This window comes from Mustela lutreola, chromosome 6 (genome assembly GCF_030435805.1).
Source record: "Mustela lutreola isolate mMusLut2 chromosome 6, mMusLut2.pri, whole genome shotgun sequence".
In the NCBI taxonomy this organism is placed as follows: Eukaryota; Metazoa; Chordata; class Mammalia; order Carnivora; family Mustelidae; genus Mustela; species Mustela lutreola.
Genome location: NC_081295.1, coordinates 141,665,410 through 141,692,950, shown reverse-complemented (window position 1 = coordinate 141,692,950; position 27,541 = coordinate 141,665,410). Strand labels below are relative to the sequence as shown.

The 27,541-nt window shown below is 37.1% G+C and overlaps 1 protein-coding gene across 1 annotated transcript in view; it reads left to right on the top strand.

Annotated features, from left to right (window-relative positions):
* Window positions 1-27,541, top strand: part of LOC131834722 (uncharacterized) — a 224,048-nt gene that overhangs the window by 39,098 nt on the left and 157,409 nt on the right. The gene's annotated exons all lie outside the window — the stretch shown is intronic.

Below are 27,541 nucleotides of genomic sequence, written 5' to 3'. Positions count from 1 at the left end.
TAGGCTCCATACGTAATCTGCCAAATCTACCCTAGCCCCCAAATCATGAAAAAGTGACTAATGTTCCCTGCAAGTGCACACATGCTTACACACACACACACACACACACACACACACACACTTGAGAGGATTCTGAATTTAATCCCAAGGTTGATATTTTAAGTGATGATGAGCCTTGCAAATAGGTAGATGCCTGAGGCCAGAAAGTTATTTCTGAAAGGCTGGAAGAAGAGAGCCACCATATAACTTTTGGGCTATTACCATCTTTTAAGACTGTTTTACTTTTTTAGGGGGCAGTCTAGGGAAATATTTGTTATGCTTGATAATTTTGTTTTGTATGTGCCTACATGGCATAAACAATGGTCTCTGGCAACATCTATATATGTTTCGTGATGCAGAATTCAATTCGGGAGAGTTTTATTGTGTAGCCACTATCAACAAAGCACGCTGCTAAATGCTCTGAGAATACAAACCAAAATAACATGCAATCCTTGACCTGTGGGGGCTTACTTGAGCCTAAGCTTACTCTTCCACTGAGAAATACACACACACACACACACACACACACACACACACACAAATACACATACACGTTGAATAAGTGGTGGGGAGGTCTACCAACACTCTATTTACATACAGGACCAACAAACCTTCTGGGACAAACTTCAGGCTTGGAGAAATGAAGCAGATGCAATTAGCTAGTTAGCTAAGAAAGAATAAAAAGAAAGATAGGTGAAAGTGGAAATGTATGCTGTCTGTCAATCAGACTTGTTCTCTAGCTCGGTTATCTTACAGTGGAATTCCCAGGGAGAGGGGGACTGTGTGGAAACACTCACAAGCCTGCTGAAAGAGAGAAACTTCTCTATGAAATTATGTAAGACATGGAAGTATACAATATAGTATAGTACATACTATCCTGTGACACATTGAGTTATGTTATCTAAATATGCTATGTTCTCTATACTATAATTCAGTAATTCAAGTTGTTCCAGAGCCCACCGTGGGACAAGCTAAGAGGGCAGATAGTGAGCTCATGCAAAGTGATCTGACAAACTCTCAGAAACAAATGAGTGAGCTTTTGGAGGCGGGTGAATTGCATGAACACTTATTATTTTTTTTTAATGCAGTATATTTTAAATTCTATATTGTGGTGATCTGGAAAATATGTGTTAATTTCACTATTTTGACCTGGGGTGAGAAAGGTAGTTTGGAGTTCAAAAGTCAAGCATTGATGGAAATGCTTTTGGATAAAAGAATAGCCATAAAAAAAGTTAAGAAGTCAGAATGGTATAAAGTATATTTGAAGAATGATAAGGAACGATAGGATTCCAGCATACATATGGCGGTACACTTGGGCAAAACGTAACTGAAGGCAAGAAATCCAGTAAAAAGGCCATTGTATCAGCCCGAAGAAGAGGTGGTAAGAGCTAGAGGTAGGTAGTGGTCATGGAATGTAATCAAGAGGGTTCATTTAAGAGAAGTGTTAAACCTGAGCCAAAAGGATTTGGTAGACAAATAGCTGCACCATAAAAACAAACAAACAAACAAACAAAAAACATTAAAATTATAGTCAGGAGATTTCTATCTCAGGTATCTCGGAAAATAGTGTTTTCTTTATCAGAGATAAAGATAAGAGGTGCCCAGAGCAGCAGGTTTCAGATAAAAGTTGGCCAGTTGGTTTTGATCAAATTAAGTTTAAAGTGTTGGGGAAATTACGAAGACCGTGCCTAGTTTGGGGTTGAAAAAAGTGGATTTAAACTCAGGAGGAACCTAGGGGTGCCATCCTAATAGGGATGGGGCCCAAACCACAGAACAAAGAGTGGAAAAGCTACAGGAAAACCTTAATTTAAGGGATGGATGAGAGAATAGGGTGAAGCAAATTTCAAAGGAGCACTCTGAAGAAGTAGAAGGACCAGGAGGTGTGGGATCATGGGCGCTATGGAATTTTAAGAATCTCACGAAGGGGAGAGGGTGGTCACATCAGTAAAATACTCTGTTAGCATTACTCAAACTTTAAATGCACACACATCACCCAAAGATCTAGTTAAAATGCGAGTTCTGATTCAGTAGGTCTAAGATGGCCATTAGACTCCTCAGCTCCCATATGATCCATATGCTGTTGGTACAGCCAAGAACCTCACTTCGCCGTAGGAAGGCTCTGGGAAGACTGACTCAGGCAAAGATGAAAAGACAGCTTGCTTTGAAAACAAAGTTCATTTTGATGCCTTTTGAGGGAACACATAAGAAACGTGGGCACAAACCAAACTGCAATGACCAGAGGAGGGAACAAGAAGGAATTAAGGCAGTGCATATAGAAGATACTCTTAAAAATGAGAAAGAAAGAGTTTCAACAGCAGCTTAATGGAGTCAAGGGTTGAGGGAAGATTGTATTTTTTTTCTGATATTTTCTACGTAAGAAAAAATTTAAAAATACATAAGCAATAATAGCATGCTTTAAAGAAAAAAAATTCTTTGTGAAATTTAGGAAATGTAATAAATCACTGAGAAACAATTATGTTATTTGAAATTCTAAATTCAAGTATCTTAATCTTGTTAAACACTTTCCCTTCTGGGCCCTTTCAAGATAAGCTGTAGTTTTCAAAGTTGCTGGAGGTTTTGGCCTCAGGACAAAATAAGGATAAAAATGGCTCTGATACCTTCTGGAAGGGCTGAGCCACCCGAGTGTAGAGAGCACCTACTTTGAGAGAATACGGGTTAACTGTGGCACTCATTTTTTATACAGTGTTATTAAGAAATAATGGGACCATGTTTTACTGCTTCCAGATGGGTCAGTGATATAGGGGTCAGATAGATGTTCTCTGGGACCCTCATTAGAATGGTACCATGCATCCAGAAAGACCAATCCAAAGAAACTTTGAAATAATAGATTTCCACTCTGATATCTAATTATTTTTTGCTTCAACCTGTGATCCTGTAAGAGTACTCCATACTCCTTGTCAATGGGCCACTCATCCATCTTGGGAAGTGTATTTCTTTGGGAGTATAGATAATTGGATGAGTCCATTGTCTCTTGCTTCCTAAAGCTTCCTTATCAATGATTATAACATAAGTATTATCATATGTAAGAGGAAACAAAGAACCACTAATTATTCTTGCATCATGTGCCATATGTATTGAAATCAATTAATACTGTCGTGAGCCTTTTCATTATAAAACCAGATCACTCGAAACTGACTTTAAAAAAAAAAAAAAGTTAAGTCCCACTTGAAATTAACCAAAATGTTGATAAATCCTGAAGGAAGTCTATTCATACTAAAATATTAATTTGCCTGTATCTGTGGTTCAAGAAACCTAATAAGAACAAGGCTTCTTACATCTGCCTGTACCTAGACTCTTCTATGGAGCTTTAAACAAATTCTCTTGTCTAGGCTCTGCCCTGGAACAAATGGATCAAATTCTCGGGGGAGGGGCAGGACCCAGACATTGTTATTCTTATAAAAACTCTGTCTGGTAATTCTAATGTGCAGCCAGAGTTGAGAAGGTATAGCTATTGATTGTTCTGGTTTTCTTCAGTTCCTACAAATGGAGCAAGGTGATTTACACCTTAGGGCACACATTGGCGCTATTTCCTCCAACCCGAAGAGTCTTTTCCTGCCTAGTTTTTCTTCCTTGATAATCTAGCTTTCCAAAGAAGGAAGGCCCTGTGCAGGGCCTCCACTGAATTCCCCAGAGTTCTTTCCCTTCGTAGCAATTATGACAGACTCTTGTCTAGTCCACGCATTCTGCCACTGTCCCTGGCAGACAATAATTGGTCAGCCAAGATTTGTTAAATGAATGGGTGAATCAGTAACAATTGATTTAAGGGGAGAGGGAGTAGAGGGATGGGTAAGCCTGGTGGTGGCTATTAAGGAGGGCACATATTACATGGAACGCTGGGTGTGCTGCATAAACAATGAATCTTGGAACACTGAAAAAATAAAATTAAATTTAAAAAAAATGACAATTGTGGATTTGCAAAGCCAAGAAATGCAAAGGAATGGTTTTCACTTGGCTATCACACTGTGTTACAGGGAAATATAATATGGACTCAAGGTCTGAAAACCAGTTTGAATCACAAGTTTACTATTCAGTAAACGAGTATTTGTGAAAATTCGTGAGGTAGTTTCCTTATGTATATGAAATAAGACTAGTAATGGTTGAATTTTCTACTTGCAAGTTTGTGGGGAGAGTCAAATAACGTACTAAATGTTCTAGTAATTCATTAATCTTTTAATTTGAAACTGTTCTCTGTTACGCAACAGAAATTTTAGAGTCCTCTCCAGCTTTGGTTCCTAAAGATGAGAATGAGGGCAGGAGGTGGCCTAACTATGGTGTGCACTGCAGCCTTACTTTGAATGAGACACCCTGAGAGGGACTTTGAAACAGACGTGCTCTTAGATATATATAGGGCCTCCCTTCATCGCTAGAGACGAAGCTTTGAGCTTCTTCTCAAAGCATGACTTCTGTGTCACCTTCATGCCCCTATTGACTTGACTAAGTCTTAGAAAATGCATTGGTGGGTGTTAAGGAGGGCACGTATTGCATGGAGCACTGGGTATAGTGCATAAACAATGAATCTTGGAACACTGAAAAAATAAAATAAAATAAAATAAAACAAAATAGAATAAAATTTTAAAAAGAGGATTCATTGTAAAGAGGTGTAGCCAGACTCCAAACTCCAAGAGGATAGGAATCTTTGTTTTGCTTCTTTGTGTACCAATGACTGACAGCAATATTGCTAAATATCATTGATACTTAAACATCATAGATTCTCAGTGACTATTTGTTAAATGAGTAAGTGAATATGGTCAAGGGCCATCTGGGCTTCTAACTCCTGTCTATGGAAATAAGTCAAGCGAACAGTTTATTTTATTTTATTTTTTTTGTGTGGTTTTAAATTTTTTATTTTTTATAAACATATATTTTTATCCCCAGGGGTATAGGTCTGTGAATCACCAGGTTTACACACTTCACAGCACTCATCAAAGCACATACCCTCCCCAATGTCCATAATCCCACCCCCTTCTCCCAAACCCCCTCCCCCCAGCAACCCTCAGTTTGTTTTGTGAGATTAAGAGTCACTCACTTATGGTTTGTCTCCCTCCCAATCCCATCTTGTTTCATTGATTCTTCTCCTACCCACTTAAGCCCTCATGTTGCATCAGTTTATTTTTTTAAACTAAAACAGTAAAACTGACTTTCTTAGAGTACCAATGTAATTTAGATTTGTGTGATTTGCACCACAATAGGGACAAAGAACCATTCTATTACCTGAACACCTTCCTTGTCCTTTCTACTATATGCCCGGAGCCAGGTCCTTACTCCCCTCAATCCACCCCACCCCTAATCCCTGCTCCTCCCTGATCTCTTTACAATCCCTAAAGTTTTGTATTTTCCAAAATTTTCCTAGGGTATGTATTTTTTTTTTTTTTATCTCCCACATTTCCTTCCTTCCTTCCTTCCTTCCTTCCTTCCTTCCTTCCTTCCTTCCTTCCTTCTTTCTTTCTTTTCTTCCTTCCTTCCCTTTTCAAATTCAGTTAGCCAACTGATAGTACATCATTAGTTTCTGGTGTAGTATTCAATAAATTATCAGTTGCGTATAACACCCAGTGTCCTCCTTAATGCCCATCACCCAGTTACCCCATCCCCGACCCTCCTCTGCTCCAGCAGTAGGCTATGTCATCTTTTGTTGACACGGCTGTTTTTTTTTTTTTAGTCAGCATAGTGCCTTTGAGACTCATCTGATTTGTATGCATCAATTCCTACTCATGGCTGTATGACATGCCACTAAATGGATGGACAAAAGTTTTATCTTTTTGCTTATGAAAGGTCATAGCAATTATTTCCATTTTTGGCAATTATGGATAGAGTTGCTATAAATATTCATATACGAGTTTTCATGTGAACATAGTGTTTACTTCTCTAAGAGATATACAAGTAGGTATACAAGTAGAATTGCTGGGTTGGATGATATATGTATTTTCTTTTCTTTCTTTCTCTTTTTTTTTTGAGAGAGAGAGACAGTGAGCAAGGACAGGAGAATCTCAAGCAGGCTCCATGCTCAGCGTAGAGTCTGTGGCAGGGCATGATCTCATGACCCTGAGATCATAACCTGAGCCAAAACCAAGAGTCAGACACTTAACTGACTGAGCACGTAGGGGCTCCACTGGTATTCTATTTTTAACTTTATAAGAAGCTGACTCTTTTACAGAGTGGCTAAATAATTTTGCATTTCCATGAGGACCATATGAGAGTTTCAATCGCTCTGCACCCTCATCCAAACTTAGTATTGTTCTTTTCTTTTTTTTTTTAAAGATTTTATTTATTTTATTTGACAGAGCTCACAAGTAGGCAGAGAGGTAGGCAGAGAGAGAGGGGGAAGCAGGCTCCCTGCTGAGCAGAGAGCCCAATGCGGGGCTCCATCCCAGGACCCTGGGATCATGACCTGAGCTGAAGGCATTTCCCCACTGAGCCACCCAGGCACCCCTTGTCATTCTTTTTTTAAAAAGTCATTCTAATATGCATTCAAATTAAATTTGAAGTCATAATTTCAATTTGTATTCTTTTAGTGGCTAATTTTATTAACCATCTTTATATGTGCTTAGCGGTCATCCACATTAATCTTTGGTCAAGTCTTTTGCCTATTCTGAATTGGATTGTTTGGAGTTTTTGTTGTTGTTGAATTTTGAGAGTTCTTTCTACATTCTGGATATAAATCGTTTGTGGGAAAGGTGGTTTGCAAAGGAAAGGGGGTTTGTCTGTAGCGTATCTTTTTATTTATATAAATCTTTATATAAATTATTATATATAATATAATAATAACATACAAATATATAATATATAAATAAATATAATTTATATAAATTTTTTTAAAAGATTTTATTTATTATTTGTTTAAGAGCGAGATAGACCAAGATAGTGAGAAAGAGCATGAGCAGGGAGAAGGAGAGGCAGACCCCCCCACTGAGCGCGGAGCCTGATGCAGGGCTCAGTTCCATCCTAGGATCATGACCTGAGCCAAAGGCAGACAGTTAACCAACTGAGCCACGCAGGTGCTCCCGTCTTTTTATTTTCTTAACAGTGTCATTCTCAGAACAAAGGTTTTGAATTTTGATTAAGTCCAATTTTACCAATTTTTTCAACGGATTGTATTTTTGAAATCATATCTGAACTCTTTAGCTAATCCAAGTCACAATATATTCTTTTATGTTTTTCTTCTGAAACTTTTATTGTTTACATTTTATGCTTAGATCCATGATCTAATTTGGAGTTAGCTTTTGAATAAAGTGTGAGGTTAAGGTTGAAGTTGTTTTTTTTCCCCCTTTTTACATATGAGTATCCAGTTGCTTCAACACCACTGCTGAAAAGACTGTCCTTTCATCACTGAGTCACCTTTACCCCATTATCAAAAATCAGTTGGGGGGCGTCTGGGTGGCTCACTGGGTTAAGCCTCTGCCTTCAGCTCAGGTCATGATCTCAGGGTCCTGGGATCAAGCCCCACATTGGGATCTCTCCTCAGCAGGGAGCCTGCTTCCTCCTCTCTCTCTGCCTGCCTCTCTGCCTACTTGTGATCTCTGTCTGTTCAAATAAATAAATAAAATCTTTAAAAAAAAATGCTATAAAATATTTTAAAATAATATAATTTTTTTAAGTGGCAGATGGTCAAGATAAATCAATCCTTCCTTCCATTTCTCCTTCCTTCCTCCCTTCTTTCTTTCCTACCAATGTAGCCATCATTTTGTAGCCTTATTTACAAATTAAATAAGATTTCCAATAGCTGCAACACTAAATCCCCCCAATTGGGGGTCAGCTGGGAAAATTCCACAGATATGCTAATTGTTAATTGGAGGTGTAGTATATATATACACACACATATATATGAATATATAATAATATATGCAATATATAATTTATAATATAATACATTAATATATAATATTAGAAATAAAATAAATATATACTACATTAATATATAAATATATAGTAACATATAATATAAATATACAATATTATAAATGTTATATATTATTTATTTATATTATATAAATATAACATAAATATATTTATATAAATACATTTATTTGTATATATGTATTTATGTACTTATGCAAATATATGCATTTATAGAAATATATTTATATTATATAAATATAATATTTATAAACAAATTTTGTGTTTATAATATATTATATTATATATATTATATATATATTGTTTTCAGCTTTGTCTTATTTTGTTGAGCCTCTTTCCCTTCCACTGCAGTTAATTATAACAACAGTTTCTGGTCTGATCCACTTCAATCTCAAAGTCATTTCAGAAAACTGCTGGAATTGAAAAAGCTTTAAACAGTCATGCAGGTCTTTAATTGTAAATTAGTTTTGACAGAACTACGACGCGCAGTCCTGCCTGATTCCAGAGTGATGCTAGCTGACAAGCCCTCACCGCTCCAGGAGCAAAGGAACATGTGGAAGGAATTGTTGTTTTACGTTTCACAGCTTGTCATTTCCTCTGCAGGGCAGCCCCTGCCCCCTCCGAGAGATCCTGACACCCATAAGGGAAGTGTTCCCACTGTTGTAAAGGAAGTAGGGAAGCAGTTTAACGCCAAGGAAGGAGGGAGGAGGGTGTGTCAAAAGGATCTGGGGGACGCAGAGATGAGATGGGCCTAAAACGTTTCCAGCAGGTTACAATCTTTGCTGTGTTGCCTCCTTTTGTGAGAAAATAAAAATGAAAAATTATTTGGAAGCATCCGAAAAATTCTAGGGGACGGTTGGAAGCGAACTTTTAAAAATTCTTTTTTTTTTTTTTTTTAAAGGAAGCAGCAATAAAAATGAACGCGTCACATGTGAATGATCAAAATAAAGGTTTGAGGGAAAAGTACAAATACGTGCCTGCTGCCCTAATGCCAATATGTTTCTAATTATAGAGTGTGTGTGGATTAGATTGACAACAGCAGATTACAACTTGTGTTTTCAGGACATTTTACACCCTGGCCGTTTTATTTGGTCTCATATAGTCATCACACTCCTTTTTCCCTCTGTACCTGTGCTATTAAGTAGCACAGTGAGGAAACGTAAAAGGGCAACTGGGCTGCATTATCTTTGGAACTGGCTTGTTGTTCTTCCCACTCCATCGACGTATGCCATTTCATAAAGTTATAGATATTTGAGGAGTTGCTAATAAAGTTATTTTTGAAAATAGTTTTTATACTTCTTGAAATAATTAAAAGCATTTTTCAGGGTACATATTTTTCTGACTGTGGTCTTTAATACTTACTCCTCTCTCTACACACACACACACACACACACACCCTCTGTGTGTGTGTGTAGAGAGAGGAGTAAGTATGTGTGTGTGTGTGTGTGTGTGTGTGTGTGTGTGAGTGTGTGTTCCTTTGTCTGTTATGGGAAGCTGGTTGACCAATGCAGGCATACCCTATATATTCAACCATCACTCAAACAAACGTACAATCCACAAAAATAATCTAGGTTTTCCTTGACCAATCTCTTATTTAATCTGTGGGTACTCTGTGCCTCAGGATTAGATGAATATCCTTACAAAGTGATATTGCGGAGGTAGATATCGATGATGAATAATATCGTAGTTCTCCACTTAATACGAGACGATACAACTGACCAGGCTGGGAGTATTTGACCCTTCCTAGAAAGCCTTGGGAGTGGTGGTTTAGGAAGTTCAGAACAGGTCACTGTAGACATGCTCACCTTTGGCCGCACTCTTTGATAAGAGCATTCCCAGAAGTACCCAAAGCTAAATGTATACTCTAGACAACTGGGAACTAAGGAACTGTGGGGATAATATGTACTAAATGGATTGTGATGAGAGAAACCATGGCTGAGAAGAATTTGCTCCCTAGACATGACAAAGCAGCAGCCTCTCCAACATGGCTTTACAGTTGTTCTACTTTTTAGTACTGATTTTAACTACCAGCTCTTGCATGCCTTAAATATTATTTTGTTGTGGCAAAAACATGAGATCTATCCTCTTAACAAATGTTTAAGTGTATAATATAGTGTTGTTAATCATATGGCTGATCATGTACAGCAAATCTCTAGAATATTCTCCTCTTGTGAAATGGAGATTATGCCCATTGATAAAAACCACCTATTTCCCCTTCACTCCATGATGCTATTCTCTAATTCCCTGAGGTTTACCACTGTAGATGCTGCCTGTAAGTGGCACTGCGAATAGACATTGCTCCTTAGAAGACACACTATGGGCTCTTTGTGCAAGTCCTTAGCAGAGAGCATTTCCTTTGGTCCAGTACTGTCCTTGTCAACCTGGTGAAAATAAAAGTTGAAATGAAAAGTAAAAGGTATTGTGAGTCATCACATGAATAAATGGGTTCATTAACTCTCTCTAAACATGAGTCTGGCTTTGAACACTTTAATGGTCTGACTCATTTAGTTCACCTTCTTCCAGGGTCTAACTTCCTATGAACAGATGATTGACTTTGTTCAAAGTGGAAATAATTAGAATCAAAAGGGATAGTAATTTTATTCAGAATGATCCGCTCAGTTTAATTAGATGGTCCACGTGGAATAAGGAATAGGAAATGTAAATAGAAAATAGGATTTTGAGTCAAACAATATTTCTTTTAGCATGAAGTAGGAGAAAGTCAATCTCTTTGAATTATACTCATTTCTCAGAAAAATCAGTCAGGTCTTGAATGCTGACACCTTGGCAATGAATGATGTAACAACTTGGTATTACATAACAGATGGTCTTTGACGAGGGCCACTGAATTCAAACCACCTTTATTTGCAAAACCACAACTATTTTTTGGTTAAGATTATTTACTGTAACTTGTCAAATGAACACTGAACCTTAACTATTTCACTAGGATCTCAAGCATTTAGAAATCTGTAGGTTGTAAGTTTTAGTGAAAAAAATCCTTCAATGGTTTTGACATGTGTAGTGTAAACATATAGAAGGCATAATGTTAGTTTTAAAGGCACTGATGGGTCCTGTAGGGTAGTGAAGAGACATAGATTGTGAAAACATTATTTGGTGAAAAACAGTCATACAAAACTCTAAACTGCAAATATTTCTCCTTTCATTCTACCTATCTTCTGTTTTCAAATAAATTCTCATTAGTTAGTTTCTCTATGGTTAGTCTGGTGTCTTGCTTTTATTAGTGTTAAGATGATGTCAATTACACATGCACACCCATATTCATGCATAAATGCACATAGAACTTCCTGAGGCCAAGTATGAAAAATTACCATGAAAGAAAGTTTTAACTGAGTGTAGTGAACTCATTGTTGAAGACACCACCAGAAGTTCATCATTTTGATATTTTCCCCATAACACATGTCCTGCTGAATAAAACCAATAGTTGTTGAATACGTGGTTGGCAAACAATTTCTCTCAGTCTGCAGCTTGCTTTTTCGTCCTCTCAATGGGGTCTTTCATAGAGTAGAGACGTTGAATTTTAATGAAGTTCAATTTATCAATCTCCTTTAAGGGTTTAGGTTTTTAGTGTCAAGTCTAAAAACTCTGTGTCTAGCCCTAGATCCTGAATATTTTCTCCTTTCTTTTCCCCCCAAAAGATTATACATTTCAAGTTATTTTTAATATAAGGGATGAGGTTTAGGTCAATTTTTATTTTATTTTATTATTATTATTGTTCTTGGTCAAGAGATGTTTAATTTCTCCATACTATTTGTTGAAAAGGATATCTTTTCTCTGTTGACTTGCTTTTGCACCTTTCTGAAAAATCAGCCATTGGGCAGATTTCTTGAACTTTTTTTCCTGCCTTCTCTGTTCTATTCCATTGATTTATGTGTCTGTCCCAACGCTACACAGTATTAATTACCGTAACTATATAGTGAGGCTGTGTAATTCTTTTCACACACTGTTGGATTCAATTTGCTAATATTTTGTTGAGGGCTTTTTATGGTGGAGAGGGGCAGAAAGAGAGGGAGAGAATCTTAAGCAGACTCTATGCCCAGAAAGAAGCCCAAAGCAGGGCTCAATTTCACAACCCTGAGATCATGACCTCAGCTGGAGCCATGAGTCAGACGCTTAACCGACTGAGCCGGCCAGGCTCCCCTTGTTGAGGATTTTTTTATGTTTCTGAGATAATGGTCTGTACTATTGTTGTTGATGTACTTTGCCTTGTGTTGAGGGTGTCAGGGTTATAAAGGCCTCATTAAATTATTAGAAAGTGTTCATTTCTTTATTTTATAGAAGTGATTAAGTAAAATTTGTGTTAATGCTCCTGTATATTTTGGTAGGATTGTCTACGGAAACCATCTGGGCCTGGGAGTTCAAAATGTCAGTTTAATTTATTTAACAGATGCAGGACTATTCATGTGATCTATTTCATCTTGGATGAGTTTCTGTTATTCTTAGTATTTGAGGAATTGGTCCATAAAGTTATTTAAGATAATTTAAGATATTCCTTTATTTTTCTTTTTAATGGCTTCAATATCTGTAATAATATTCCACTTAATTCCTGGTATTGATGAGTTGTGTCTCTTCTCTTTTTGTCTTTGTCAGTCTTGCTAGAGGTTTACTAATTTAGTCAATTGTTTGGAAATTCAATTCAATTTCACTGGCTTCTATTCTAATCACTATTATTTTCTTCCATTTACTTGATTTGGTTTTATTTTGCTCTTTTTCTAGTTCCTTTAAGATAAGATCTTAGATTATTGATTTTTTTCTTTTTCTGATGTAAGCATTTAGTGCTATAGATTTCCTCTCAGCATTACTGTGTCTGAATCTCACAAATGTTGATCTTTATTTTTATTCGGTTCTATTTTTTATTGCCTCTGAGATTTCTTCTTTGACCCATGGATAATTCAGAAGTGTGTTTAATTTCCAAGGGCTTAAAGTTTCCCCTTGACATTCTGTTATTGATTGCTGGTCAGATTTCATTTTGATCAGAGAAAATATTTTATTCAATTATTTTCAGTTTGATGAAGTTTCTTTTATGGCCCAGGATACATTTGAATGATCCACAGGCACTTGGAAAAAAAATCTGTATTGAGCTGTTGTTGAATAGAGTGTGTGTGTTTGTTTAAATTGGTATTGTTTGTTGATTATGTTGTTCAAATTTTCTATGTCCTTGATGACTTTCTGTCTAGTAGTGCTATCATTTGATGAGAGGGGAGTGTTGAAGTCCTACATTATAACTGGGAATTTTTCCATTTCTTTTTTGAGCCCTATCAGTTTTTACGTCATGTATTTTGAATCTCTGCTTTAGATGCATATGTATTTAAGACAGTTATGTTTTACAAGAGGATTTATAATGTAATTATTATGAAATATTTCTCTCTGTCTATAATTGTTTTTGCCTTGAACTCTATTTTATCTGGTGTTTTATCTGATGTTAATTACCTATTTTATTTGGAACTAATATAGTCAGTCTTGCTTTTTAAAGATTAACGTCTGCCTGATACATCTTTTTTCATTTTTCTTTTTCCTCTTAATCTGTGTCATTGAGTTTGAAGTATGCTTTTTAATAAATAGTATATAATGGGTCATGTCTTTAAATTCAATATCTGTCTTTTTATTGATAAAGTTAGACCATTTACATTTAAGTAATTATTGATAGGGCTTAAGTTTGCCATTTTAAAATTTGTTTTCTCATTATGTCTTTTTAAAAAAATTTTTCTGCTCCTCTTTACTTCCTTCCTGGGTATTGCTTGAACACTTTTCGGGATTCCATCTTGATTTATTTTTGGTTTTTTTACATATCTCTTTGCATGGTTTTCATAGTAGTTGCTCTGTGTCGTATACACTATGTAACGTTTCAGTTTCCTGGTGTCAGTATTTTACCTACTTGAGTCAAGTGCAGACAGCTTACCTCCATTTAAGTCTTTTTACTTTCACCATTTTAAAATATAATTGTCTTGAATAACATGGTGTTATAATTATTGTTTCAATTATCAAACATGATTTATAACACCCATAAGGAAAACAAGAGTACATATGCACATTTGATGATTTCTCCATTTTTCTCTTTCCAGATGCTTCAAGATTCTTTCTTTTGTCATTTCCTTTATCATTTCATGTTTGAAGAGCTTTCTTTAGCCATTCTTTAAGGATAGGTCTTCTAGTGATACATTCTTTTAGTTTTCCTGCATCTGAGACTATTCTGCTTTTATTCCTGAAGGGTAGTCAGTGGATATAAGATTTGTGGGTGGTGATATTTGTCTTTCAACATTTGAAAAATGTGCTATTTTGGTCTGCAGTATTCAGCTTGTGCATCTGGGACTCCCACCAGGCCCTGCTGGAAACCCCTGAGAGGAAAGGAGCTTCTCCAGGACTGACGACCCTGTGCTCTAGGATGTTAAGAGGCATCCTAGTGTAGTCACTAGTATCAGCAGGATACACCCACTAGTGCCACTCAACCACCTGTTGTGTCATGGTGGGGGAGGGCTGTCTCAAGCAGGAGGGAAGGAGAACATATCTCTGGCTTCCGGGTTATCCTCCTCTCCAGTGCTACTGGAATCACTTGGTGGTATTGGTGGGACTTCTTTTTGAAAAGTAGGTGAATGAACCTGGAGCACTATCTGGTAATAAGATGGGTTTGAAGACGTTAGGCCTGGGTCTTCTGTTGGGTAGTTGCAGGGTGGGATTAAGTTGCCTTACCCTATATTGTTGCTCCAGTCCTGGGCTCTATAATCACATCTCCTTCCTCATTATACCTTTCAGAGTTCTCCCTTTGGTGTCCTTTATATTATTTCTGGATTTTTATAGTTATACTTAGAAGGGAGAAATGAGTCTAAGCCATCTGGTCCTAACCAGAAGCCCTTTGTTGTCATATAGGGTCTCACAGCGTTTTAAATACTTCTTAACATTTCATTTAGGGCTTGAAAAATGTGAAAGTAGAAAAATGTTTTTAATTGTGGTAAAATATAGACAACATGAAATTTATCATTTTAACCACTTAGAAGGTATATACCTCAGTGACATTCAGTACCGTCACACTGTTCTGCAATCACCACAATCCTACTTCATCTCCAGAACTTTGTCATCTTCCAAAACTAAAACTGTGTATCCATTAAACACTAACTTCCCATTTCCCCCTTCTCCCAGCCTTGGGAAACCACCAGACTGCTTTCTATCCCTATGAATTTGACTACTGTAGGTCCCACATATAAGTAGAATTATACAGTATCTGTTCTTTTGTGACTGGTTAAATTCATCTAGCATGATGTCTTCATGGAAAGGGGTAAAATTTGAATTGGCAAAATTTATTACACATTGAAATGTTTTAAAACATTGGGGGGAAGGGTTTTAAATTAGTAGCTAACTTGGGACTTTGAAACTGTAAAGCCTGATATATAGTATGAACTCAACAATGTAGCTATCAAAATTATTTTCTTCATATTTTGTTATTCCTTTCCTCCCTGGCATGAGCAACTGTAAGTCATAGAGGCTTGAGTCAGAGTTCTGCTTTTGTTTCTTTTTGTGACAACTAGCCATAATCTCTGTTTACTACTAGAAATGCACTATAAAGAATCAATAGAGGTAATCCAATCAATGCAACTTCAGTGGGGGAAATAGAGCCTCAATATGAGAGTCGGAGAGGCTTAAATTCAGACATTAATTCTTATCATTTAATGTCTTTTGACAAGTTCCTTAAACTCTGAATCCTGTTACTTCATCTATAAAGGGGAGGTAAACAGGCCTATTTGAGGGTTAGTGATAATTTAACCCTTTATATATATAAGGATATAGATATAGATATAGATATAGATATAGGTATAGATATAAGCATGCCTGGGTAGCTCAGTGGTTAAACGTCTGACTCTGATTTCAGCTCAGGTCATTATCTCAGGGTCCTGAGATGGAGCGCCTTGTGTGACTCTGCATTGGCCATACAGCCTACTTAAGAGTTTCTCTCTCTTCCTCTCCTTCTTCACTTCTCACTCTGTGTGCACTTGAGCTTCTCTCTCTCTCTCAAAAAAAAAGATACATATACTAGGTGCTCACTAAATCACTCCTGTGTTATTGATTACCATATTAGATACATCCTTGTGTATGTTTATATCATGCTTAATTGTGATATTGGGCAATGACTCTCTATCCTTACTATAATTTTCTTTTAACACTACGGACTTATTAGTGGGCAAAATAATTTATTATTCTAAATAGCTTTGGATGTTCTAAGTTCAGTGGAAGTGTTAATGGATGATAACTAAGGAAAGCTCATGAGAAACATATTAAAATTTCTGAATTCTTTTATTGTGGTGAAGATAGAGAGTTTAATATATTTAAGAATAAGGAAAATAGATGTTTTCATGAAAAAGACTTTCATAAAAAGGTAAAGTCTTCTTAAGAATGGCAGAAATGGGTGATGCTTAAAAATTATTTTTAGAATAACCAAATAAATTCCTGTTCTTACATTACAGTAATATTTTATTAGGCAAGCATGCATGCATGAATTTATTTTTATCCTGCAAATGCAAAAATCCAGAGATTCCTGCTGGGTTTGGTATCATGACAGAAATATTTGCCATTCTGTGCCAGCAATAAGGTTAATCAAATAGTTTGAATTAAATAAATAGCATATGCAAATGTTTTTATAAATGGAAAAATACTGTATGCAGCGTAATGTATTATTACCAGCTCACTAACTGCTGAGATTCATGAGTAGTACTTAAGTGTGACATGGGTTGAACTTCCATGTGGACAGATTGTGGTTTAATGGTTTGAATAGAAGTGAAAGTAAGGATGGTTTTGCTGCATTTCTGCTGCCAATAATATTAAAACATCTCCAAATATGAAAACATTAAACTTCTTAACATTTCCAAGAAACTGATTCATAAAATATGCCTTTTACCTATTACCCAGTACTTTGGACTTTGGAGGAAATAATCCTGGCCAAACCTAAGCTCCAATTTTATGATACTTGCCCTTTGTCAACAGTTAAATTTAAAGATCAGTTGGTGCATTTGTTCTTCCTGTGAAGGAAAGATAAGAGAATTTCTTGTTTCTTGAGGTTATGGCAAACCTTTATCTGTTTATGTTTGCAGCATCTGAGAAGTTAGTGTTTATAGGTTGAAACCACGCTGCTAGCAAGAACGTTGTCAACTTATTACCTGAATTTATGTAATTTCTAGTTTGTTCATTGTATCCTCAAATAGAGACTGGGCCATCTCTTTAAAAGTGGTTAAAGCAGTTTTTTTCTTAACTAGAAACTAGATACTAAAAAAATCACGTTCCAAAAATTTGAAGCTTCTATTCCTAACCTAGACAAGCAATGCTAAGATTTTGGTCTGTGACTGCAACCAGGGTCACTGCAATATGTCACTGAGAATTCATACTTTGGTGCTTATTTTGGCCTTTAAACTGTTCATTTGTACTGTGAACTAGATTATGTACTTTTAACTGTCAGTTAGCTGAATGCGTTTCAAGTCAATTTACTAAAATAGTCACTGTTAAGCGGTGTATTTGGACAGAGTTGACACCTTTGACATTTTCTAAAATGGCAAAAATAACTGTATTTAAGGGTATGATTTATGAATGTCGCATGCCTACAGAACTTCCATATGATTACGGTTTTCACGGAAACTGCTGGGACTCTCTACAAACTGTTGAAAGAGCAACTAATTAGTGCCATGTGATCATCTGTTTAACACAGACAGACACACGTACAGAAACATGTAGAAACACCATATCAACCCAAAACCTATGATCTTGTTACTTCTTAGAATCGCCTTTTGTCTAACAAGAGAATGGGTGAGGCCACAGCAGAGGCAGCGGAAGTGAGGGAGAAAGGGTAAGATTGATAGTACAGAATTGCCTTTATGAAACACATATGCTTTGGTATAAATAAGGCAAGCAACTTGCCATGATTAAAAAGTATTTTGAACCCTTAGTTGTCTTCTAGATTGCTGGCCTCTATTAAAAACTTCTTAAAATAATAGATAGCTTTAATTCTTCAAGCTAAAGAAAAATTATATCATCTTAAAGATTTTCTATATTTATTGCATAGATGTGACTTGAGTACGGGGAAAAAAGAGCAAAATCTCTTGTATTGCAAGTTTTAAATGTACCAGGCCAAGGTTTACTTAATTAGAACCTCGAGGCAATAAAGGAGCCCTTTTTAAAATTCTGTGATTCTTAATATGCTAAATAATGCAAAGCTTCGACTCTTCAAGCATGAGACACACATCTGGCAGCTTAACATTTAAATTACTGGGGGAAAAAAATTCCTCACTTCAGTAGTAATTTTCTCAAAGAAAAGAATAGAAAATGTATTACAACTAAATTTAATTTCTTTTTAGATTTCCAGCCTAATTGCAGACATTTTTCTAGGTTTTTTGTATTTATATTTTTTTACACATATTTTCTGTACATTTTATTAATGTTTAATTTGGGATGCCTCTCACTGTTAGAGTTCTTGAAAAATTGTGGTGTATTTTCTTAGTAAATTGTTTTGAGAAATCTATCTGATCTCAAGTAATAAAGACAATGGTCTAGAAAATAAAGGGAAAATGGAATTTCAGAGACACCTAAAAATATTGCTGACAAAAAGACAGCATTTTTCAGTTAGTTCCACTTTAATTTTATTTCTCTGTTTTGTCATTTTCTGGCTCTTTTCTTGCAAATGTTATTATAAACTGCATTCTTTCTTGTATTTCTCCAAAGGATAGTGTCAAATCCTTAATTAATTTTACAAAGGTCATTTGGAAAAACCATTAAAAATATGCCAAGTAAAAAAGATTAGCACAACACAGGGAGAACACACTTTTATAAACATACACATTTATATATAGATAGGGTACTGTAACATATAGTTTTGACAAGTGTTTTCCTTGTGCACCTCATACATTATTAAAAATATGACTGTTTCATTTGTTTTTTCTAGGTGATCCCAGCTGACACATTCTAAAGACATCAGCAGGTTACTCTTATTTGTAAACATTTTGTCCTTTTCTCAATATAAGAAGATCTGAGAATTAATTGAGTAATAGTTCCATAAAATAAAGTGAACTTTTGAAATAATTAACCTATATTTGTATTACTAACACATAAACATGGGTGTTAATTAGCCCATGATAAATGAATGTATCCATTTATACTTTTTAATTAAAAACTTAAACAGAAATGCAATATCCAGTTTTAGCTATAACAGAGTAACTCTTCTGTATAATCAACTATTATACTGGAGAGAACGTATGAAGCAGTGTTCTGGGGATTGGCCCTCAGGAAGCACCAGACTTCCTGATCCTTGAGAGAAGAGAAGTTTTGAGGCAAGCCTTGGCTTTCTAACCTGGATGCAATATTCTGTCTGTAGAGCAGGGATGTGGAATCCTAGCAGGGAATCTCACTGACTGAGCTTGACATTCAGGGGAGCAGAAGCAGCTGGGGTCTGCAGAGTAGAACACAGAACAGAGATATGCAGAAGGAAAACCAGAAGTCTGTATTGCTAGGTGAGCCTGAAAATAGAACAGAGATACTAGAACTGAAACTGAGATGACATTCAAACCAGGAAAGGCATTTAATACCTCGTTATCAAATTGACAGCAAATTAAGATGCCCAAAGTCTATATATTAAGCATAAAGAACATTTACAACTGCTCCCAAAAGAGTAAAATAACCAGAAATAAACTTAACCAAAGAGGAGAAAGATCTATACTCTGAAAACTAGAAAACATTGGGGACGCCTGGGTGGCTCAGTTGGTTAAGCGGCTGCCTTCGGCTCAGGTCATGATCCCAGCGTCCTGGGATCGAGTCCCACATCAGGCTCCTTGCTTGGCAGGGAGCCTGCTTCTCCCTCTCCCTCTGCCTGCCACTCTGTCTGCCTGTGCTTGCTCTCGCTTCTCTCTCTATGACAAATAAATAAAATAAAAAATCTTAAAAAAAAAAACTAGAAAACATTGATGACAGAAATTGAAGATAACACAAACAAATGAAAAGATATTCCATGCTCATGGATTGGAAGAATTAATATTGCTGAAATGTCCACATTACCCAAAGCAATCTACAGATTCAATGCAATCAATTTCAAAATACCAGCAACATTTTTTGCAAAACTAATTTTTTTTTCATTTTAAAATTTATAAAATTTATATGGAACCACAGAAGATCCTGAATAGCCGAAGCATTCCTAAGAAAAACAAGTCTGTAGGTATCATAGTCCAGCAAGATACACCACAAAGCTGTAATGATCAAAACAATATGGTATTGGTGCAAAGATAGATACATAGATAATGGAACAGGATAGAGTCCCCCAAAATAAACTCACATAAGGTCAATTAATCTATGACAGAAGAGGGAAGAATCTACAAAGACAAACATTATATGCAATGGAACAATGATATGAGAAATGGCCAACATTGTCATCAGAAACAATGGAGACTAGAAGTCAATGTAATGACATGGTTAAATAGCTGAGGAAAGAAATGTCAATCAAGAATTCTGTACCTAACAAAAGTATCCTTCAAAAATTAAGGTTGCAGGGGAGGAGTCAAGATGGCGGAGAAGTAGCAGGCTGAGACTACTTCAGCTAGGCGGAGATCAGCTAGATAGCTTATCTAAAGATTGCAAACACGTGAAAATCCATCGGCAGATCGAAGAGAAGAAGAACAGCAATTCTGGAAACAGAAAAACAACCACTTTCTGAAAGGTAGGACAGGTGGAGACGTGAATCCAAAGTGACGGGAAGATAGAGCCCGGGGGGAGGGGCCGGCTCCCAGCAAGCAGCGGAGCAACTGCGCACAAAATCAGGACTTTTAAAAGTCTGTTCCGCTGAGGGATATCGCTCCAGAGGCTAAACCGGGGCGAAGCCCACGCGGGGTCAGCGTGGCCTCAGGTCCCGCAGGGTCACAGAAGGATCGGGGGTGTCTGAGTGTCGCAGAGCTTGCGGGTATTGGAACGGGAAAGCCGGCTACAGAGACAGAGGCGACAGTAAGCTCACAGCTCGGTGTTACCTTGAACCGGTCGCAGGCTCAGTGAGCTCGGAGAGCGGCCGGAGGTCAGGCAGACGGGAGTAACTGGGCGCTGTTCTCTGAGGGCGCACTGAGGAGTGGGACCCTGGGCTCTCGGCTCCTCCGGGCCGGAGACCAGGAGGCCGCCATTAGTATTCCCCATTCTCCGGAACTCTACACAAAGCGCTCAGGGAACAAAAGCTCCTGAAAGCAAACCCGAGCGGATTACTCACCCAGGCTCCTGATAAGGGCGGTGCAATTCCACTTGAGAATCACTACAACAGGCCACTCCCCTAGAAGATCAACAAGAAATCCAGCGGAGACCAAGTTCACCTACCAAGGAGTGCGGTTTCAATACCAAGGAGAGCAGCAGAATTCCAGAGGAGGACAAAGCAAAGCACGGAACTCATTGGCTTTTTCCCTGTGATTTTTTTTTAGTCTTGCAGTTAATTTAATTTTTTTTCTTTTTCATTTTTTGTTTTTTTTTTCTCGCCTTCTGGTTAAATTTTTTTTTAACTTTTACCTTTTTCTTTTTTAACGTTTTTTAACTAGTTTATCTAATATATATATTTTTTCTTTTTTATATTTTTCTTATTTGTTTTCTTTTTTTAATTCTTTTCTTTTTTTTTCCTTTCTTCCTTTTTGAACCTCTTTTTATCCCCTTTCTCCCCCCTCACGATTTTGGATCTCTTCTAATTTGGTTAAAGCATATTTTCCTGGGGTTGTTGCCACCCTTTTAGTATTTTACTTGCTCCTTCATATACTCTTATCTGGACAAAATGACAAGACGGAAAAATTCAACACACAAAAAAGAGCAAGAGGCAGTACCGAAGGCTAGGGACCTAATCAATACAGACATTGGTAATATGTCAGATCTAGAGTTCAGAATGACAATTCTCAAGGTTCTAGCCGGGCTCGAAAAAGGCATGGAAGATATTAGAGAAACCCTCTCGAGAGATATAAAAGCCCTTTCTGGAGAAATAAAAGAACTAAAATCTAACCAAGTTGAAATCAAAAAAGCTATTAATGAGGTGCAATCAAAAATAGAGGCTCTCACTGCTAGGATAAATGAGGCAGAAGAAAGAATTAGTGATATAGAAGACAAATGACAGAGAATAAAGAAGCTGAGCAAAAGAGGGACAAACAGCTACTGGACCACGAGGGGAGAATTCGAGAGATAAGTGACACCATAAGACGAAACAACATTAGAATAATTGGGATTCCAGAAGAAGAAGAAAGAGAGAGGGGAGCAGAAGGTATACTGGAGAGAATTATTGGGGAGAATTTCCCCAATATGGCAAAGGGAATGAGCATCAAAATTCAGGAGGTTCAGAGAATGCCCCTCAAAATCAATAAGAATAGGCCCACACCCTGTCACCTCATAGTAAAATTTACAAGTCTCAGTGACAAAGAGAAAATCCTGAAAGCAGCCCGGGAAAAGGAAAAGAAGTCTGTAACATACAATGGTAAAACTATTAGATTGGCAGCTGACTTATCCACAGAGACCTGGCAGGCCAGAAAGAGCTGGCATGATATTTTCAGAGCACTAAACGAGAAAAACATGCAGCCAAGAATACTATATCCAGCTAGGCTATCATTGAAAATAGAAGGAGAGATTAAAAGCTTCCAGGACAAACAAAAACTGAAAGAATTTGCAAACACCAAACCAGCGCTACAGGAAATCTTGAAAGGGGTCCTCTAAGCAAAGAGAGAGCCTACAAGTGGTAGATCAGAAAGGAACAGAGATCATATACAGTAATAGTCACCTTACAGGCAATACAATGGCACTAAATTCATATCTCTCAATAGTTACCCTGAATGTTAATGGGCTAAATGCCCCTGTCAAAAGACACAGGGTAACAGAATGGATAAAAAAACAAGACCCATCTATATGTTGCCTCCAAGAAACTCATTTTAAGCCCGAAGACACCTCCAGATTTAAAGTGAGGGGGTGGAAAAGAATTTACCATGCTAATGGACATCAGAAGAAAGCAGGAGTGGCAATCCTTATATCAGATCAATTAGATTTTAAGCCAAAGACTATAATAAGAGATGAGGAAGGACACTATATCATACTCAAAGGGTCTGCCCAACAAGAAGATTTAACAATTTTAAATATCTATGCCCCCAACGTGGGAGCAGCCAACTATATAAACCAATGAATAACAAAATCAAAGAAACACATCAACAATAATACAATAATAGTAGGTGACTTTAACACTCCCCTCACTGAAATGGACAGGTCATCCAAGCAAAAGATCAGCAAGGAAATAAAGGCCTTAAACGACACACTGGACCAGATGGACATCACAGATATATTCAGAACATTTCATCCCAAAGCAACAGAATACACATTCTTCTCTAGTGCACATGGAACATTCTCCAGAATAGATCACATCCTCGGTCCTAAATCAGGACTCAACCGGTATCAAAAGATTGGGATCATTCCCTGCATATTTTCAGACCACAATGCTCTAAAGCTAGAACTCAACCACAAAAGGAAGTTTGGAAAGAACCCAAATACATGGAGACTAAACAGCATCCTTCTAAAGAATGAATGGGTCAACCGGGAAATTAAAGAAGAATTGAAAAAAATCATGGAAACAAATGATAATGAAAATACAACGGTTCAAAATCTGTGGGATACAACAAAGGCAGTCCTGGGAGGAAAATATATAGCGGTACAAGCCTTTCTCAAGAAACAAGAAAGGTCTCAGGTACACAACCTAACCGTACACCTAAAGGAGCTGGAGAAAGAACAAGAAAGAAATCCTAAGCCCAGCAGGAGAAGAGAAATCATAAAGATCAGAGCAGAAATCAATGAAATAGAAACCAAAAAAACAATAGAACAAATCAACAAAACTAGGAGCTGGTTCTTTGAAAGAATTAATAAAATTGATAAACCCCTGGCCCGACTTATCAAAAAGAAAAGAGAAAGGACCCAAATAAATAAAATCATGAATGAAAGAGGAGAGATCACAACTAACACCAAAGAAATACAAACTATTATAAGAACATACTATGAGCAAATCTACGGCAATAAATTTGACAATCTGGAAGAAATGGATGCATTCCTAGAAACATATAAACTACCACAACTGAACCAGGAAGAAATAGAAAGCCTGAACAGACCCATAACCAGTAAGGAGATTGAAACAGTCATTAAAAATCTCCAAACAAACAAAAGCCCAGGGTCAGACGGCTTCCCGGGGGAATTCTACCAAACATTTAAAGAAGAACTAATTCCTATTCTCCTGAAACTGTTCCAAAAAATAGAAATGGAAGGAAAACTTCCAAACTCATTTTATGAGGCCAGCATCACCTTGATCCCAAAACCAGACAAGGATCCCACCAAAAAAGAGAGCTATAGACCAATATCCTTGATGAACACAGATGCGAAAATACTCAACAAAATACTAGCCAATAGGATTCAACAGTACATCAAAAGGATTATTCACCACGACCAAGTGGGATTTATTCCAGGGCTGCAAGGTTGGTTCAACATCCGCAAATCAGTCAATGTGATACAACACATCAATAAAAGAAAGAAGAAGAACCATATGATACTCTCAATAGATGCTGAAAAAGCATTTGACAAAGTACAGCATCCCTTCCTGATCAAAACTCTTCAAAGTGTAGGGATAGACGGCACATACCTCAATATCATCAAATCCATCTATGAAAAACCCACTGCAAATATCATTCTCAATGGAGAAAAACTGAAAGCTTTTCCGCTAAGGTCAGGAACACGGCAGGGATGTCCATGATCACCACTGCTATTCAACATAGTGCTAGAGGTCCTAGCCTCAGCAATCAGACAACAAAGGGAAATTAAAGGCATCCAAATCGGCAAAGAAGAAGTCAAATTATCACTCTTCGCAGATGATATGATACTATATGTGGAAAACCCAAAAGACTCCACTCCAAAACTGCTAGAACTTATACAGGAATTCAGTAAAGTGTCAGGATATAAAATCAATGCACAGAAATCAGTTGCATTTCTCTACACCAACAGCAAGACAGAAGAGAGAGAAATTAAGGAGTCAGTCCCATTTACAATTGCACCCCAAACCATAAGATACCTAGGAATAAACCTAACCAAAGAGGCACAGAATCTATACTCAGAAAACTATAAAGTACTCATGAAAGAAATTGAGGAAGACACAAAGAAATGGAAAAATGTTCCATGCTTCTGGATTGGAAGAATAAATATTGTGAAAATGTCTATGCTACCTAAAGCAATCTACACATTTAATGCAATTCTTATCAAAGTACCATCCATCTTTTTCAAAGAAATGGAACAAATAATTCTAAAATTTATATGGAACCAGAAAAGACCTCGAATAGCCAAAGGGATATTGAAAAAGAAAGCCAATGTTGGTGGCATCACAATTCCAGACTTCAAGCTCTATTACAAAGCTGTCATCATCAAGACAGCATGGTACTGGCACAAAAACAGACACATAGATCAATGGAACAGAATAGAGAGCCTAGAAATAGACCCTCAACTCTACAGTCAACTAATCTTCGACAAAGCAGGAAAGAATGTCCAATGGAAAAAGGACAGCCTCTTCAATAAATGGTGCTGGGAAAATTGGACAGCCACATGCAGAAAAATGAAATTGGACCATTTCCTTACACCACACAAAAATAGACTCAAAACGGATGAAGGACCTCAATGTGAGAAAGGAATCCATCAAAATCCTTGAGGAGAACACAGGCAGCAACCTCTTTGACCTCAGCCACAGCATCATCTTCCTAGGAACAATGCCAAAGGCAAGGGAAGTAAGGGCAAAAATGAACTATTGGGATTTCATCAAGATCAAATGCTTTTGCACAGCAAAGGAAACAGTTAACAAAATCAAAAGACAACTGACAGAATGGGAGAAGATATTTGCAAACGACATATCAGATAAAGGACTAGTGTCCAGAATCTATAAAGAACATAGCAAACTCAACACCCAAAGAACAAATAATCCAATCAAGAAATGGGCAGAGGACATGAACAGACATTTCTGCAAAGAAGACATCCAGATGGCCAACAGACACATGAAAAAGTGCTCCATATCACTCAGCATCAGGGAAATACAAATCAAAACCACAATGAGATATCACCTCACACCAGTCAGATTGGCTAAAATAAACAAGTCAGGAAATGACAGATGCTGGCGAGGATGCGGAGAAAGGGGAACCCTCCTCCACTGTTGGTGGGAATGCAAGCTGGTGCAGCCACTCTGGAAAACAGCATGGAGGTTCCTCAAAATGTTGAAAATAGAACTGCCCTATGACCCAGCAATTGCACTACTGGGTATTTACCCTAAAGATACAAACGTATTGATCCAAAGGGGCACGTGCACCCGAATGTTTATAGCAGCACTATCCACAATAGCCAAACTATGGATAGAACCTAGATGTCCATCAACAGATGAATGGATCAAGAAGATGTGGTATATATACACAATGGAATACTATGCAGCCATCAAAAGAAATGAAATCTTGCCATTTGCGACAACATGGATGGAACTAGAGCGTATCATGCTTAGCGAAATAAGTCAAGCAGAGAAAGACAACTATCATATGATCTCCCTGATATGAGGAAGTGGTGATGCAACATGGGGGCTTAAGTGGGTAGGAGAAGAATAAATGAAACAAGATGGGATTGGGAGGGAGACAAACCATAAGTGACTCTTAATCTCACATAACAAACTGAGGGTTGCTGGGGGGAGGGGGTTTGGGAGAAGGGGGTGGGATTATGGACATTGGGGAGGGTATGTGCTTTGGTGAGTGCTGTGAAGTGTGTAAACCTGGTGATTCACAGACCTGTACCCCTGGGGATAAAAATATATGTATATAAAAAATAAAAAATTCAAAAAAAATTAAGGTTGGTATGAAGACATTTTCAGATGAAGCAAAGCTGAAAAAATATTTCTCCAGCACACCAGCACTATAAACAAACAAAGCTAAAGAATATTCTTCAGGATGGAGGAAAATGTTGTAAGATGACTTACACAGGAGAATGGTGATATTCCAGAAATTGCAAATATAGAGTTAAATACTAAAGACACATCCATCTAACAATATTCTTAAAATGTAACTATTTAAACAAAATAAAATGACATTGTGAGGGGAGGTTGTAAACCATGTACTGATAAAAGACATGATAACAATAGCTCAAAGGATGAGGGGTGGGAGCTAGAATCATACTGTTATGACTTTATTATTTATGAAGTGAGGTGTGAAGTGGATAATGGGAATGTCAGGTTTGAAGTATGGAATTCTATAATATTGACTATAAATAGACATGGATAATTTAAAAATCCATGCTATTAGTCCTAGATTAACTAATAAAACAACCTCAAAGATGCAGAAATAATAGAATGTGATGGAGAAAAGAAGGGGGAACATGGAGAAAAGAAGATATAGTGTTAAAAACATATGTATGTAACACAAAAGTAGGCAAGGGAGGCTCAACAGGAGAACAAAGAAGCAAAAGGCACAAAGCAAAAAGTGAATAACAAGATGGTAGACAAACTCAACCATATAAATAATTGCATAAAATGTTCAAGACTAAATAACTAAATTAAAAAGCAGGGATTGTCAACCTAAATCAAAATGCAAGACTCCACTGTATGCTGTCC